Source organism: Mustela lutreola, chromosome 8, assembly GCF_030435805.1.
Source record: "Mustela lutreola isolate mMusLut2 chromosome 8, mMusLut2.pri, whole genome shotgun sequence".
In the NCBI taxonomy this organism is placed as follows: Eukaryota; Metazoa; Chordata; class Mammalia; order Carnivora; family Mustelidae; genus Mustela; species Mustela lutreola.
The window spans coordinates 145,456,493-145,469,070 of NC_081297.1; positions in this window are offsets into that span (position 1 = coordinate 145,456,493).

The following is a 12,578-nucleotide window of genomic DNA, read 5'->3' on the forward strand; positions in this document are numbered from 1 at the left end:
GCCCGATGCGGGACTCGATCCCAGGACTCTGAGATCATGACCTGAGCTGAAGGCAGCAGCTTAACCCACTGAGCCATCCAGGCGCCCCAATAAATGTATTTTTAAAAGGAAACTTTGTATTACTGCCCTAGATAGGACACCACTATTATTAGCCTAGAATAGAAGACAACAGGAAAAATGACAGTGTTCTTCGGGGGCACCTGGGTGGCTCAGTTGGTTAAGGGTCTGCCTTCAGCTCAGGTCCTGATCTCAGGATCCTGGGATTGAGCCCCACGTCGGGCTCCCTGCTCAGCATGGAGTTTGCTTCTCCCTCCCCCCTTATGCTTCCATCTCATGTTCTCTCTCTCATAAGTAAATAAAATTTAAAAAAAAATGTTCTACTGCTCTGGGGACCCCTTTGCCCTCCTACTCTCTCCTCATTAACGTGTGAGATTCACAAGGTGTAGCAAGGTATCAAAGACAGGCCAGCACCTAGAACAGATTGGCCCCTGGACCTAAGCGGAAGAATTGAAAGAGAATTGAATGGAAATAGCTTTCTTGGGGGAGCCCTCTCCTGGGCTGTGGCCCAGCCCCACAACCTCTATCCCTTCTAGCCATCCCTCCTAGTGGCTGCTTTAACTCACAAACCTCTGAGGTCGTGCTGTCACCATCCTCATTTTACAGAGGAGAAAACTGAGGCTGAGTTGAAACTCGCCTAGTTCACAGAGCATGTCAGGGTGGATAGAGATTGGAATTGGAGTTGGCCTGACCCCAAGCCTTTGGCAGACTCTGAGGTCAAACCCCCCTTATCTGCTTGGGCCTGGGTGTTGGGGGGAACGGAGGGGGAGGGCACGGAGGAAGTGGGTGGGGATGGAGAGCCCACGTGTCAGCCCTGCTCTGGCCTCAGTTGACCCATGTTTAAAGTGCTGCCAGGGATGCACCCTCTGGCCGTCTTGAGTCTTTTCTAGAAGTCGGGAGAAAGTTGTGTTCTTTTTCTTCCGCATGGGCTCTGGGTGTGTTTTTCTTCTGGATGCGGAGTAGGGAGTGTGTAGACTGGGGCCCCCACACGAGGGGAAGGCCCATCTCAGAACAGAGCCCACCTCCTGGGGAGGCTGAGCCGTGAGACACAGGCAGGGCAACGGGGCATCACTAGAGCCTGTGCGTCCCCATGACCTGGCCTGCGTGGCCCACGGGCGTCCCCATTTTACACTTTGGTTTAACCAGATCTGCTAGATTCTTTCTCCCTTATACACAGAGGAATCAAATTGATTCAGCCTTTCACTGATACTTGCTGCCCCGCCCATAAGCAAGCTGGACCGTCGCCCATCTTAATAAAAAGGACAAGAAACCAAAAAACAAAACAACGCCCTCCTTTACCTCGTGACCTCGGACTCTCTCCTACCTTCAGTCCTGTTTCTCAAGACTCATCCTGGCTCTGCTGTGACCCTTCCCTTCCTGGTCCCCTGTGCCCGTTCTCATCTGCTTCCTGTCCCCCTCTGGGGTTGGGGGCTCCTGCCAGCGTGACAGTGACCTGCCTGTCAATCCTGTTAATATTGGATTAACAACAACAATATTGTTACCCTTGGTCAACACAACCACAGACGACAGGAATTTACTGAAAACGTAGGACCTTACAAACACAGAAGAATGTCCTAAGCCGCGGGAGTTTCTGACCACTGTCCCCATGTCTCGGGGACACCCCAGTGCCCAGACTTTGGTCTCTAAGACCTTCTCCCCTAAAGAAAACCAGGATTCTTTATTTTTTTTTTAAACATTTTGTTTATTTATTTATTTGACAGACAGAGATCACAAGTAGGCAGAGAGGCAGGCAGAGAGAGAGGAAGGGAAGCAGGCTCTCTGCAGAGAGCCCGATGTGGGGCTCGATCCCAGGACTCTGGGATCATGACCTGAGCCGAAGGCAGAGGCTTTAACCCACTGAGCCACCCAGGCGCCCTGGAAACCAGGATTCTTTGGAACATAAAGAGAAAATGAGAATGGACCAGAACACCGTGTTGTGGCCAGGAAGTGAAGCCACCCTCAGAAGTTTGGGGAGCAGAGGAGAGACAACAGAACGATCAGTCTCCCCCAACACGAACCAAGCTATAATAACACGAGCATCAAAAATGATCCATTGAAATACTCACGGTTAACTTGAATAAGTCCACTCTGTGAATGGTCATGGCTATAATGATACTCAGAGGGAAAAGGTCACTATAAAGCATTCCCAGAGAGTTGTGATGTAAGCGAGATGACTGTCCTATGACTTGTTTGAATTTTTGTTGAGCTTAAACTGGGATGCATTGGTCTGTGTATCTTGATTTTTTTTTTTATTTTACTGTTGTTAACAAATTAGAGAGATGTGTTTGCTTTATCTGTGTAATCAGAAAAGAATAAACTTGGAGCTCTGGGCTGGAGGCCTAGAATACACCAAAAAAAGGAGCGCAGACTTGGGGGCCCTGGAGACCCCACGGAAACTCTGGGGTGGGCGAGACTACCTCAGGGGCAGAGTGTGGGGTGGGAGTCACTGTCCGTTGTCCGGGAGAACAGAGCTTCACGGAGGATGTCCACGATGGCTCGTTAGCCAAGTCTCAACCCAGGAGAGGAGGCTAAGCCCTCTGTCCCAGCCCCTGAGGACCCAAGTCAAACATGCAGACCCAGTGACCTCAGCTTGCCTCGGGAGGTCACTGCGAACATGAAACGGTATCCAAATTTCTTCACCAAAGCTCCAGGGAGAAAGCAAACCAGTACGGCAGAATCCCCAAGAAGAAACAAAAGTACGACGGAAAGGATGCCCGTAGCCTTGACCTCTCAGAAGGGGTTTTGAGTATGAATGTTATGGCAGAGCTGCTCTCGGACCTCGCCATGAGAAATCGGTAATTGCGGTTTAAATTGTTGACAGAGATTTACTTAATCAAGTTTGTCATCAAGGTTGGGATACTCCAGATGAATTGGATTCCTAAGTTTCGTCTATGACATAGAAGGACTTTAGGGAAGGATGTCCACAGAGCTGCAGCTGTCCCCTCTGGGGACCGAGGTCTCTCGACGGTAAGAGCTCCCTCCGCAAATTCACTGTGGGGGGGTTACGGGCTGGGCTGCATCTGGCCGTTGACCACAAGCTCTCTGTGCTCTGAGCCTCCTGCCCTCTGGCCGGCCTCGGGGGGACTCCTCGTTCTGCACCCGTCCCTTCCACTCTGGAGTCCCTGGCCCTTTTCCAGGCCCCCTTCAGGCATCTCCCGCACATGGGGGCTGGCCTCCTTCCTACCCTGGCCCCCGTCCGAAGCTGAGCACCCCATCGCCCCTGTGCGAGGTAGCCAACCGCTGAGTCCGGGCGATCTCCAACAGGCCTGCTCCGTTCACGCCCTAAGGCGGCCCTCGACCCATCACCAGCCCCCCACGCAGGCTTTTGTAAGCGTCACCAATGTTTGAGGTCCTGGAAATGCAAGATGGACGCAGGCCTGGGACCGAAGCCAGCACTCTGTAAGCGTCACCACGCATGCGACCCCTGGGGACCGACCGGTTACAGGGCAGACGCTAAGAGGCTCCCAGGAGCTGCTGCCACCGGTGGTCCCAGACCCACTCGTCGAGTAGCAAGATCCCAGATCACACAGGGCTTTTGAGCGTTGCCGCACAGGGTTAGCAGAGAGCCGTGGAGGGCCCCGAAGAAGGGTCCTTGGATGAAGTTCAAATTAAGTCTTTCTTCCAGGCAAATGCAATGGACTTTGGTTTCTTTCATCGAAGCCTCCTCCCCAGCATGGGGCTTCCCCCCCACCCTCCCCGTCCTTGACTATATCAGGAAATTTCCCAGGATGCTTGGCGAGCCTCTTATCTCCTGAGCTTGATAACTAAGATACCCAAGGCTGTCAACCGATCTCTGGGGGTGAAAACAAACAGCCCTGCCTCCAGCCCCCTCCTCTGTCCCTACAGCCAGCCCCAGACTCCTAAAGTATTTTTTCCAGCCAGGTCCGTGCCCACTCCCAGCCGCCCCGGACTGCTCCAAATCCTTGACTGGGATTTGGTCCAGTTTTTCTTTTTGAACTTGCCAAAGCTCCCAGGGCTGAGGATGCGGTCCAGGCCCTTCAGACTGTCCTCCAAAGCCCACCTTTCTGGATCTGTCCTCTGCCTTCCTAACCTGAATCCACAGGTTCCTCCAACAAAGAGGACACATCTTTCCAGCTTCTCTCTTCGCTCCTGCTGGTCCTCAGCCATATGACAGCCTTCTGCTCTCCTCGACTGACCTCCCAGCTTAACAGGATCTTACAGTTTTGGCATCTTTAGCAGTTCTTCTTCTTTTTTTTTTTTTTTTTTTAAGATTATTTATTGTGCATGTGGGGGAAGGGCAGAGGGGAGGGAGAGGGAGTGAGAATCTCAAGCTGACTCGGAGCTGAACGTGGAGCCCACCACAAGGCTCAGCTCCAGTGCCCTGAGATCAGATCCAGCGCCCCAAGATCACCACGGATCAGAAACGAAGAGTCTGACGCTTAACTGATTGAGCCGCCCAGAAGCCCCCTTCATCTGTTTAATTTCTATGCAAGCGTAGGGAGAACATAGGGCTTTGACTATTTCACAGGTGATAAACCAGAGGCTTCATGAGGCTGGGTCACTTAGCTCAGACCACATAGCCAGGAAGATGTCAGGTGGGGTACAGCTACTCAGTCCTTCTGTTGGGCGGCCAGAGCTTTGTTTTCTAGCATTTCCTTGTGATCAGGACTTCGATGGAGGTGAACACAGGTATGATGTGGGCCCGGAGAGACTCACCCACCAGTTACGTGCTAGGACCAGCTCCCGTCTGCTGGAGAGAGCCAGTGGGGGGCATCTCTTCCCAGCTCACGTTCACAGATAGCACCCTGGTAGTGTGAAACTAGCCACGGCAGGACTATTCACACCACGAACACTATAAACCAGGGCAAGTGGTTCCTTTGCTGATGCTCTCTCAAGTCTGGGAGACAGGGAAAGCCTTCCGGAGGAGACGTCTGAGCTGAGCTTGCCGGGATCGGGGGGAGGCGGACAGAGGGGCAGGTGCTGCCCTTCACCTGGAAGATTCTACCTGCCTGTTGAAGTCTAACTACACAGGCAGGCAGAAGCACATGGTGTATTCTGGATAGGAAGCAGGCGGGTTCGGAAGAGGAGGAAGGGGAGGATGCTAGGGACCGGGAGGGGCTTCTGGTCGGCGAACAGAGCAGGTACCAGGGTCCTCTAACCCAGTGCTGTGACCCAGGAGAAATGGTTTAGAGTTTATCCTGCACACCCCTGGTGGCCCGTTTGCATGCTGGGGTGGGACAGGAGTGGATGTTTTAGGGGGAAGATGTCCCATGTAGCAGTGGGAAGGCATAGAGGGTGCTGGCAGGGGCCAACGAGGAAACCACTTAGAGAACCCAGAGAAAGGATGCTGGGAGCAGTCTACAGCAGGTGCCTGGCGTGGCCGTGGGCAAACGAGCCAAGGGCTGTGGGGCAAGGAGAGGCGGGTATCCGGAAGGAAGGTTTCTGGCTTGGGTCCCCGGATGCTTGTCGTTTGAGCTAGGGAACCTGGGTGTGGCTGGTTTGGGGGAGAATCATGGTGAATTCCAGCCAGGCGTGCGGCACCTGTGCCATCCGGGCGTGAGGTCAAAGGCAGATGAGCGTCGGAGCTCCAGCTCCACGGACAGATCTGTGGCTGGAGTGCAGTGATGGGTATCGGGATGGAGCCCTGAGCAGCTCCAGGCTTCAAAGGCACGTCAAGAGGGTCACCCAGTACTTACCATCAGAGTGATAGGGTTTGTCTCTTTTCCCCCTCTTAAAAACCATGAGAATATTCAATTTCCAGGGCAGCATGTAAAGAGCTCAGAGGTCAAGGCTCCCATCCTCAGAGCAATAACAACAAAAAGCTGAACAAAGCGAAAATCAACAACTCTTCTCAGATCCATTAGAGAATTGGGGTCACAGGGCAAACCACTGCCCCAGAGACTGGAGAGAGAGGCAGATACCGACTGAGAGTCCCCGCTGCCAAGGAGCGAAAGCCCGTGAGCCGTACTTGATCGTTGCTGGGGCTCCGGCTACACGAGCTCGAGAGACGAAAGCTCAAGGAAACCCCCAAACTTTCATGCCGAGCTTTGGTCAGGAAAAGGGGAAAACCAACTATTTTTAAATATATCACACATGGGGCGTCTGGATGGCTAAGTGGGTGAAGCCTCTGCCTTCAGCTCAGGTCACAGTCCCAGGGTCCTGGGATCGAGCCCCACATCGGGCTCCCTGCTCAGTGGGGAGCCTGCTTCCCCCTCTCTCTGCCTGCCTCTCTGCCTACTTGTGATCTCTCTCTGTCAGATAAATAAATAAAATCTTTAAAAACAAAAACAAAAACAAAAAACAAATACATCACACACGTTCTGTTCTTTCTTTTCTCCATAATGCAGGGATAGCACACATTTTCCTCTACCCGCTTAGGGCTTCCAGCTGGGAATGACACAAGACAGATGGGGGGACATGGGTGGCTCCTCGGGGGGTCCAGCGTCCAACTCCATCTCAGCTCAGGTCTTGATCTCAGGATGGTGAGCTCAAGCCCCACTCTGGGCTCTGCGCTGGGCATGGAGCCTACTTGAAATAAACAAAACCAGGGGTGCCTGGGTGGTATCATCAGTTAAGGGCTGGACGCTTGGGTTTGGCTCCGGTTGTGATCTCATGATCTCAGGGCCCCGAGTCATGCTCTGTGCTCAGCTCAAAATCTGCTTAAGACTCTCCCTCCCTCACCCTCCGCCCCTCCCCCCTCTAAAAGAAACCCATAAATCTTGTAAAAAATCAGGAACAAAAACAAAAAGAGTAAACGGCAGAAGAGCATACAATTTTTTAAAAGATTTCATTCACTTATTTATTTGACAGACAGAGATCACAAGTAGGCAGAGAGGCAGGCAGAGAGAGAGGAGGAAACAGGCTCCCCACTGAGCAGAGAGCCCAATGCAGGGTTCGATCCCAGGACCCTGAGATCATGACCGGAGCCCAAGGCAGAGGCTTAACCCACTGAGCCACCCAAGTGCCGCGAGCATACAGATTTTATTTATGAGTACTTGGGTGTTCTCACAAAACAAATGCGAGACCCAAGATCCAAGGTTGAAGACAAAGTAGTAATTATGGAAAGGTCACTAAAATATGTGGGGAGACTGAAGGAAGGTAAGAGTTATTCTAACGAGGTCTGGAGGGACACATTTCTCTTGGTCTTAACTTTCCGTTTCTTCCTCCTGGTACAGAGAAGTCACCTTGGACATGCGTCTTTTATTTCCTGCTTTCAGAAGGAAAAAGGGAAGGTCAGAGTGTACCCTGTTGGCATCTGCTTTTTGAGTACTTTTAACTCAGCGTATTCAGTATGCCAACGCAGCATCTTTGGGAGGAGGGAAAGGGGGTGATTTGAAGCCCTTTAGTAGCAAAGCCAACTTTTCAAGATGGGACTGTACTAGAACTTCATCCCACCAGAGAAAGGGGAACGAGCTGACTCCACATCTTCTGGCCTTCCTGTCCTACATAAGGGAAGGGGAAAAAAATGGCTGAGAAACTCCTCTGAAGGTCACCACGAAAGGATGGTGGCCTTCCAAAAACAACAACAAAACCCAGGAAGATTTGATTATAATATTGTGGAATATTTCTCCTCCATAACCTTCCCAAACAGAAAGCACCAGGCCCGAATGGTTTCACTGGTGAATTCTACCCAACATTTGAAAAAGAAATGACATCAATGATCTATAAACCCTTCTAGAGAACAGAAGCAAAGGAAATGCTTCCTAACAGTCTATGATCCCAGCATTACCCTAATACCAAAACCTGACAAAGGCCTTACAAGAAAGGGAAACAATGGACCAATATCTCTCATGAATGTGGATGCAAAAATCCTCAACAGGATATTGGCGAATTGAATGCAATTTTTTTTTTTTAAGATTTTATTTATTTATTTGACAGAGAGACATCACAAGGAGGCAGGGAGGTGGGGGGGGAGCGTTTCCCTGCTGAGCAGAGAGTCCGATGCAGGGCTCGATTCCAGGACCCTGGGACCATGATCTGAGCTGAAGGCAGAGGCTTAACCCACTGAGCCACCCAGGTACCCCTTGAATGCAACTTTATGCATGAAAAGAATTATATACCAGGACCAAGTGGAATTTATTCCAGGTATGCAAGGCTGGTTCAACATTCAAGACTCAGTTAATTCAATTGATTCATCAAAGGCTAAAGGAGAAAAATCATATAACCATATTACTAGTTGCAGAGACAGCAGGTTAGAAAAAACCCTACATCCACTCAGCAAACTGGCATTGGGGGAACTTCCTCAACTTGATTAGGAACGTCTACTATCTGAGCTCAATTTGCTGTAAATGGAAACCACAGAAAATCTGTTAATTTGAAAAGTCCCACAAAATACAAGGGTCACCTGGCTGGTTTAGTCAGTAGAGCGTGTGATTCTTGATCTCAGGGTTGTGGGTTCAGGCCCCGTGTTGGGTATAGATATCACTAGAAAAAGTGCTTTTAATCTTTAAAAAAAAAAAAAAAAAAAGCTCTATAAAAAACAAAACCAGAGGTGCCTGGGCGGCTCAGTCAGTTGAACGTCTGACTCTTGATTTTGGCTCGGGTCAGGATCTCCTGGGTCATGGGATCGAGCGCCACACTGGGCTCCAATGCCGGGCAGAGAATTTCAGTTGAGGATTCTCTCCCTATGCCCTTCCCTCCACATGTGATTTCTCCCTCTCTTCCCAGTCAATCAATCAATCAATCAATCAATCTTTAAAAAAAAAAAAAAAAAGACCGAAAATTTATCAGAGTAGGAAATACTTGCATATGGTCCAAACTTCAAAGCGCGTGGCGGGAAGGGAGGCTTCTCATCGCTCCCTACCTCTCATTTCCTCACTCACCTAATCTCCCTCTGCCCCGAGGGAGCTGCTGTGAGCAGATTTCTCTGCTTTTCTCGAAATATTCTTTGCATTTACAAGCATATCTGTCCTTCAAGCACGTACATGGCAGTGGTTTGGCTGCGTGGTTTCGAGTCTTGCTTGTTCTCTTAGCAACATACCTCGGAGGGTTTTCACGGTAAAACAACCGGCAAAGTCTCTCTCCGCCAAGTTCCCCGAGAGATCTACGGAAAATGATTTGGAGGCCCCTTTTCTGGATTGTCCCAGTGATGAGCCACAGCTGATACTTTCCTAGATGCCTGGGAGAAAAGCTAATTCATGATTTTAGCTCTGCCCTGGAGCTGGGCAACCGGGCTGCCTTGTGTGTTGCCGTGTAGTGTCTCCTGGCTTCACTATTATACGGTTATTTAAGTGGTCCCCTGTTGCTGCCCCCTCTTTTAACCCTTTATTTTTTTTTAAAGATTTATTTATTTATCTATTTATTTGACACAGAGAGATCACAAGTAGGCAGAGAGGCAGGCAGAGAGAGAGGGGGAAGCAGGCTCTCCAATGAGCAGAGCCCGATGTGGGGCTCGATCCCAGGACCCAGAGATCATGACCCAAGCAGAAGGCAGAGGCTTTAACCCACTGAGCCACCCAGGCGCCCCAGTAGTGAAATTTAAATATCCACATTCTTAGGCGTGTTCCATTACCTCTCTGGGCGGTGATTAACTTTTCATTCTTTCTCTCTTGTTTGTTAAATAGGTTCCTGTCCTTTAAAATAGAGAGAGTACGTTTTACCCCTTATCCTACCCTTTATCCCAAAGGTTCTGACATGGGCTTTTATTAGTCTTTTCTAAATGTTCCACAGTTTGGGGCCCCTGGGAGGCTCAGTGGTTAAGCATCTGCCTTCAGCTCAGGTCATGATCTCAGGGTCTTGGGATCGAGCCCCGAATCGGGCTCTCTGCTCTGTGGGGAGCCTACTTCCCCCCTCTCTCTCTCTGCCTGCCTCTCTGCCTACTTGTGCTCTCTCTCTCTCTCTCTGTCAAATAAATATATAAAATCTTCAAATTCCACAGTTTGGATATTTTAATTGAAATTCAGTTAATAACATATAGTGCATTATTAGTTTCGGAGGTAGAGTTCAGTGATTCCTTAGTCTTAGATACTACTGGGTGATGGACAGGGACGGGGCACCCACCCCCCGCCCCTTCAATAACCCTCAGTTTCCTATGATTCAGAGTCTCTTGGGGTTTGTCTCCCTCTCTTTGTCTTTTTACTTTTCCCCTGCCTTCCCCATGATCTTCTCTTTTGTTTCTTAAATTCCACACATGAATGAGATCCATGATAATTGTCTTTCTCTGATGGACTGAAGTTTGGATTTTGATTTCTTTTCTCCCAAGTATTGTTTAAGAGGCTTCAGAGTTTTCTGGATGTAGGACCTTTGCCAGGAGGTTGGGCTGTTCATTTTACAGTACAGGCTGAATTGTGTCCCCTGCTCCTCAAGGTCATGTGCTGAGGTCTTAGCCCCCAGTAGCTCGGAATGTGACCATGTTTGGAGACAGTGCCTTTATCAAGGTAAGATAAGACAAGGTCATCTGGGTGGGCCCTAATCCAACAGGACTGGTGTACTTACAGAAAGAGATTAAGACAGACAGGGAGGGATGATCAGACGGTGACCGGGGGAGAGAGGCCAGGAGAGAGGCCTCAGAAGAAACCAGCCCTCCCAACACCTTGGCCTTGGACTTCTGATCTCCAGGATTAGGAGAAAACAAATTTCTGTTGTTTAAACACCCCTAGTCTGTGGTGCTTTGTAGACTAACACGCCGTATGATTGTGTCTTTCTGCAGGATGCTCAGAGAACTATTATCTGTGGCCACATCTTCCTGAGGACATTTGTCAAGTCTTCCCTCATCAGCGGCAGTACTTACAGTAGATTTTTGTGAATGACCCACTGGTGCCTGCAAGAAAGTTGTGTTCTGTTTTCAGAGTACCGAATTCAATCATCTCAAATTTTTTTTTTTAAGATTTTATTTAATTATTTGACAAAGATCACAAGTAGGCAGAGAGAGAGGAGGAAGCAGGCTCCCTGCCGAGCAGAGACCCGGATGCGGGGCTCGATCCCAGGACCCCGGGAACACGACCTGAGCCGAAGGCAGAGGCTTTAACCCACTGTGCCACCCAGGCGCCCCAAATCATCTCAATTTTTTAAGTTTACTCGTTTATTTAAGTAATCTCTACGCCCAATGTGGGGATTGAACTCAACACCTCGAGACCCAGAGTCGCGTAGTCCTGCGACGGATCCAGCCAGGGGCCCGTCAATAATCTCTATTAAAAAAGCCTCCTTGATTATGTCATTTCTGCCTTCCACTCTGTCTTCATTATTTTTGTTTCTTATTTTCCCACTCCATGTCTGGGGGAGGAATTAATCTGAAGGCCAAGAGACAAGCATCTGACCTCAAAACTTCCGGGGCATGGGGTTATGCGGTGAACAAGATCACTGCCACAGAAAAACCCTCACTCAGAGAGGAAGGGAATGAGAATGGCCCAGGCTCCCTGACCAGCTCCTGCTGGGCAGGTGCCACCAGTGTCCTTGCTCTGGCAAAGGGCGGAGCTCCTCTGTTCCCCACTGTGGTGGCCGGTGTGGAGGCGCGGCTTCCCCTCCCCCACCCAGCTCACCTCCGCTCTGTCCGCCAGAGGCTTCTGCCTGTCTTCTCCACCTACTGTCCTGGATGGCTCCAGAAATCCACGACTCTCGGGGGGAAACAGGGAGGGCATGGGGCTCTGTTCTCTGCCCTTCCCTTCTCTCTGGGGTCCTGGCTCTCGAGGCTCTCAATTTTTTTTTTTTTTTAAGATTTATTTATTTATTTGACAGTCAGAGATCACAAGTAGGCAGAGAGGCAGGCAGAGAGAGAGGAGGAAGCAGGCTCCCTGCTGAGCAGAGAGCCCGATGCGGGGCTCGATTCCAGGACCCCGGGACCACGACCTGAGCCAAAGGCAGAGGCTTAACCCACTGAGCCCCCCAGGTGCCCCATGAGGCTCTCAATTTTGCTGTTGAGGTTCACAAGATGGTCGAAAGCTCTTCTGCGTTCTCTGCGGCCCTCTGCCCAGGCCGTTTACCCAGCTTCCCGCCCCGCCCCCTCCCAAGTGAGAAGCAGACCAGAGGGAGCATCTGCTCTAGAAGGTGGCTCCCCTTCTCCAGGATCGGGTCCTCTCCACCGCGGTTCCTTTTGTAGCTTCGAACGCCCGCAGACCGCTTTCACGTCGAGCTTTGGGCCGGCTGCGCATCATACCTGGTTTCCCAGATCCCAGAGTTGGGCGGCATCGTCGGTCTGTGGCCAACTTGTCCTTCAGAGCTAGAAGCAGAGATCTCCATCTCCCCCCTTTTCAAGCACCCCCATTTTCTGAGCCGAGTCCTGCGGGATTCTGCAGCCCCTGGGCGTGGCCCGCATCAGTCTGGCGTTCCCCTTTTAGGGGGTCTGTTAGAGGAATTAGTCTCATTCTCTGCCTTCTGGCTTCCCAAGTATTTCCACCCTCGCTTTCCTGGGGGCTCTGTCCCTGAGGAGTCCTGCCTTTAAAGACACCCTCTTTGCGTCACTTTGGTTGAACTTTGGAAGAAAGTGGAAGTGGTTTTTTTCTTTCTTTTTAAGATTTTTATTTATTTATATTTGAGAGAGAGAGAGAGACAGACAGAAGTGAGCAGGGGGCGGGGCGTGGAGGGGCAGAGGGAGGAGCAGACTCTGGCCCTGAGCAAGGAGCCCG